Below are 5,712 nucleotides of genomic sequence, written 5' to 3' on the forward strand. Positions count from 1 at the left end.
ACTATCCCTCTCTCCATTACTCATGTTCTTACTTCTCTCATCACCCCATCCATATGTTTATATTGAACAACCTTGGGGACATAACACAACCATGTCGTATGTCCACACTGATCGTGAACCATTCACTTAGATGCCCATTTACCTTTACACATGCCTCACTACCATCATAAAAACTTGATGGCACCTAGCAGCTTAACCTTGGCATTGTCCCATCCATCCATTGCCAGACGCCATGTATCCCAAACGGGGTGGTCAAGGGCTTAGAGTTAATTGTTTTACAGGGAGGGGCACTAATCCTCCACCAACCCCACTTGACACGTAGGGAGAACGAGCCAACAGCATCTGGTGTTCCCAAGCGGTCACCCATCCAAGTACTAACCAGACCCAACGTTGCTTAACTTCGCTGATCGGACGGGAAGCGGTGTACTCAACGTGCAAAACCTTCCACCATTCGTCTCTGTCTACTTTGTTGTATGCTTTTTCCAGATCCATAAATGCCATAAACACCTTGTAGTCCTTCTCACAAGCATTCTCAACAATCTGTCTCTCTGCAAATGTTTGATCATGTGGAGAGAATGGATAACAACAGAGTGATGAAAAAGTTATATCTGAGTGAATATGAAGGAGGAAGGAGGCGAGGTAGGCCAAGGAGAAGGTGGAGGGTTATGGTGGATGCGTGTGTGAGGAAGAGAGGTATGGAAGTCAGTAAGGCTAGAGGACTGACAAGAGATCGGGCTGGCTGGATGCATGTTGTGAGAAGATGTGCATGATCAGGGATTTGGCACCCCTTTTAACATGACAGCTTTCGGATTGACTCTATTGGATATGTTTATGTGAAGCTACCGATTGTGGTGCAAGTTTTTGGCATATCAGATAGAGCCAGGATTTCGGGGGCTTGAGTGATGAGTGAATGGAGGCGTGACCCATTGGATTGGGCAAATTTTGGCTGTCTGGACATTGCTACTCCTCACTCTGTCCTAGAATAAATGCACTGTAAGTGGATGCTAATAAGTGTTGTTCGCAGGGACAGGGATGCTGATGAGGAGGGTGTGCTGAGTAAGCTCTTGCAAGAAGCTTCCAACCGCAGACTTTTTGCAACAGAGGAGCGGACGCTATCAGAAGAATTTCTGCTGCCAGAGCACAGATGTCCAGTCACCAGGGTAAGTTGAGCTAGGAGTTTTTCTTTTTTTTTCTCAGTCTGTAACCATTTACATCTTACTACTGTACAGTATTTGTAAGTTTTGTTGCCACTTTTGGCCGATATCAGATTACAGGCATTCCATTTTTTAAGTCGAGGATGAGTTTTGAAATATCACTACTTTTTACGTATACTCTAATTATTACTGTAAATTGGGACAAATTGGCAAATCAGCTTCCTTCATAGCAGTGGACTCAACCACTTCAAACTGATGATGTATTTTTAATATTCTTGCTTTCACCAAACAGTTTAATGAAGGACAGACCTTTTATTAGTGAAAGGGCTAAGGAAGGCTGTATCTAGCCCCTGCAGTTCCAGGAATAAAATCCTTTGGAGAAAGCCAGAGGAAAGTAGAAAATGTCATTAGATTCATGGGATTGATTGGCAATTTTTCATTAATACTACGCTCAGGCATCTGTGACTAACTTTCAACTGAATGATATCATCTGATGTTAGCTGGAATACAGTATTGGTACTAGAGTGGATCTGCCCATGAAAAGATGAATTTTCTAAGGACTTCACAAGGGAAAAAAAAAATTATAAGGAGCACTCAGAGAGTGCTAAACTCTCGCCCACCAACTGGATTAAGGGTTGAACATTTACCTTTGCCTTATGACCTTGACATTGTACTGATTTTTCTAGTAATTCTGTTACCTCATCTTTGCCAGACTCATAACATTTCCACCAAATTTGGGCAAAATAAATAATAATGGTTTAAGTTGAGCTTTTCCAGTGACCTTGATCTTTGATCTGTTGTTTTTATAATTGAAATATCATCCTTAACTAACTCAGCACTTCCCTCCAAGTTTTATGGGTCCCTCATACACCTAAAATTCACCATCCATGCTGAAAATTGCCTGGTGCTCGACAGATTATTTTCAAAATCATCATCATCATCATCATCATCATTGAATCCTGTGTTGTCCCATGAGGAGCGTAGAAACCTGGGGCTAGGCAAGTTGGGCCTGACATGTAAGATGAGAGTGACAGTCCACATTATTGTTTTACCCACAGTTCTTCCTTCTAGTTTGTTCTAAACCAGATCAGATCTCTTCATGTTCACGTACTGTGTGACCTGGACCTTTGGCTTATTCTCAAAAACAATAGATCATCTCCTGTGAAGACCCTCAGTGCTTCCACAAAGTTTTGTGTAAATGAAATAAAAACTTATGTTATCTTCTTCACACACTAACTGTCAGGCAGGATTAAGTACACTAGGGAAAACTTTATGTCCTTTGTATTACTGTGTGCATGGGTGTAACAGTGAGTTGGGACGTATCTCATTGAGGACTGAACTCTCAGTGGCATAGGAGGTTTCATAGCACCTCTTCCATAGTGATTTACAATATTTTGCATAGTACAGCTTAAAATTCTTTTCTGTGCTATTTAAATCATGTTAATGTCAACAAAGTTTGCATCAGGAACATGCATGAGGATTTGAGGTGTTATGTGCAGAGGCATTACAAAATCAAAGTAATTTATAATACAATCTTTAGTACCATGAAATACCTTTGATGGGTAACCAGCGTAGACATACAGTAGCCATGATTAAGCCTTTCAGCACAAAGTGCTGTTCTAAAGCTGAATAAAATCATATGGAAGTAACAAACAATTGAAACACCTTGTCATTGTATTCAAAAAGTTAAGGATGAATTAATTTTTTCATATCCTCAATTTTAGGACAGTAAGTTTTGGTGTGTTGCTGTGGATGTGCTGGAAAGTTTTAAGAAATTGTTTGGCCATGTGTAAAGAATGAGATTTTGAGTATGATAATGTGTGAGAGTGAAGGGAAGGGTGAAGTGAAGGATGAGATGGAGAGGTAAATGAATGAGGATGGGGTGAGTTGGAGGGAAGGCAGCCTAATAGCAGAGGTTAGGATGATGTGGAGACAATTTGTTTGTGGTCATCCACTCCAAAATTAATGTGTCTTGCAATACTGATAGATAGATATAACAACAAAGACACTGCATATTAAGGTTCCATTACCACTAATAAAACTGATGCACCAGTTTCCAACAGTTTACAGCATTGATTGTATGAAAAAGTTGCCTTATTTTTTAAGTGGATCCCTGAGATGTAATAAGGATAGATCATCACCCTCAGGTAGAAAACTGAGTCATGAGCATATGGAGTCAAAGACCAAGCTGAGGTTTGCACACTGTTGCAAATTTTATAAGTGTTCCCATATCACATTTTGCTTCTCTCAGCAGTTTCCAGGAACTGTTGGATATGGGGTTTCCTGAACAGGAAGCATGACTTAATTTGATGTGATTGTTTGATATGATTATCTTGCATTTTGATACATTACCATTAACACCTCATTTATATGTTGCCGTATTATGTCCATTTTCTCTTTGCTAATTACACAGTACATTACAAAAACACTGCATACTGAAGGTTCATTGCTACCTGTGAAGCTGATGCACCTGTTTCCCTCAGTTTGCAGTACTGGTTAAAATTAAAAAAAAAAGTTGGTATTTTAAAAAATACTGTACACTCAATCCTCGTAAATCGCGTGTTCATAAATCATGGATTCATAAATCACGGCTAGGTGGCCGTCAGACTGCTAGCAACCTTAAATCACTGTTAAGTCACGAAAATCGAGGATCTAGGCACCCAAGTGGGCCTTCTCCGAGGAGAACTGTAAACCGTGGCATTCAAACTGAAAATCGTGACCCAACAACCAATCATCGTGCATCCCTGGTGGCATATGTGCAATGCTGCCATGTTGTTGTTGTTCTTGTCCCGCCAGTCCGCACATTACCGACCGTTGCCGTGGAGTACAAGAGTTACCTGCCTTTTTTGTGCAACTTCCCCCAGCCTCCTACCTGCCATGGCCCCTCCCGACCCCCCAGTGAAGCGCTCTAAGCAGTATGGCATCAAGAAGCTGCCGCAGTTGTTGTACAGTCAACATTTGGAGCTCCTTTGTCGTGTTGAGAGGGGAGAGAAGTTTTCAAAGCTGGCGAAAGAGTTTGGGAAGAACAAGTTCTGAGAGGTTCTAAGTTCTTCCCAAAACCACCCCACTCCATTCACTTAAGCAATTTCGTCATAGGATTAAGGCGAGATCCCTTAACATCTATTTAATACATGCACTGAATATTCCTAAATTTCTATGTTTGTGTTTGATGGTGCCTAGATAGGTGTAGGTAGGGTGTTGTGGGGGCGGGTTGGCCAAAGTCCAGACCCAAATTAATTTTTCACATAAGAGTTATTATTCATAAATCACGGAATTCATAAATCACGGCAGTGGTCCAGACCCAAATTGCCGTGATTTACGAGGACTGAGTGTACATCCTGGAAGTAATGAGGACTGACCACACAATACAGTATTTTTTGTTGTGCAGATGTTTAGGCTTGTGAGATGAGTCAGGTTTTCAGGGGTGTGAATGGCCAGTGGATGAGAGTGTGGTTCATTTCAAGGATATGCTGTTTATTAGTTCTCCAAATAGGTTTCATCTTTCATTGCTTTCTGGACACTACCTCATTCCATTCTTAGGTGGGAAAAAGAGGTGTGGATGATAGTGATGATGATGATGATATTTTGTGTTGTGGTCTTTCAGACTTTTGAGCCTGAATTTCAACTGGTGACCTTAACCACCCTCAAAAACTCCCCCATGGAGGAGGTTAAGGTGGAGGGAACCAGTGAAGGTTTGGCTCAGAGTTCTGGTGATGGTGACAACGAAGGACAAGATACTCGGGATGTGAAACATTTGTGGAAGTGCAAGATGAGCTGTACAGCAAAACCCTCTCAAATTCTAGTAGGTAAGCTCATAATTGGAGGTAATGGAGCATTACAGTTGCAGCAGGAAAATGAGTGTTTGGATATTGTTTTATTAAAGGCAGTGGAAAATGTAAAAGTAGGTGCCTTGGTCACCTTATTTGGATGGAATTTGATTAATGAAGAGTTTAATGTTGTGGTGGGCAACAGCATGCACAATGTACACAAAAAGTACCTTTTGGTGTCAGACATATGTATTCTGAAAGAACCAGGAAGTACAGCACAAACACAGTCTGAATATAAAATTAAAGTTCTGTCAAAGTCATCACTCATATACAACCATTCTAGGACTCAGAAAAATACTGTTGAGACTCTGGAGCGTGAAAGATTCTTCATGGTTCGTGCCATCATTTTTAGGACTGATGCCAATGAAGCTGTTATTGAGAGATGGCAGAGGTTTATCAGATTCAAAGGGAAACTGACTTATTTGAATTCCATCATTCAAGAAGGGGACTTAATAATGGTAAACTGTACAGATATTGCCCATGTACTGAAGAAATCCCACTCTAATTACTTTCTGGGCAGTCTTTCCAGCCATTTCTTAACACCAGAGTGTGTGTACCTCCCTGAGGACACTATAGTTAACAAAATTTCATCATCAAAAAACCATTTTGGTGAGACAGATGTCAGGGAAGTATTAAAAGGGTCTAGTCAATGCACGAGCCTTATCTGTGTTTCTGGCATTATTAAGACCAAGCAGTTCATGACACCAAAGTTTGCATCTCGGATCAGCAAA

General features: G+C 40.9%; 1 pseudogene; it reads right to left on the reverse strand.

Moving 5' to 3' along the window:
• Positions 1–330: 330 nt before the first annotated feature.
• Positions 331–448, reverse strand: LOC145408907 (5S ribosomal RNA; annotated as a pseudogene).
• Between the last annotated feature and the right edge of the window lie 5,264 nt (positions 449–5,712).

The sequence above is a fragment of the Coenobita brevimanus genome, chromosome 78 (assembly GCF_032717465.1).
Source record: "Coenobita brevimanus isolate Jiangsu-jjx chromosome 78, ASM3271746v2, whole genome shotgun sequence".
Lineage (NCBI taxonomy): Eukaryota > Metazoa > Arthropoda > Malacostraca > Decapoda > Coenobitidae > Coenobita > Coenobita brevimanus.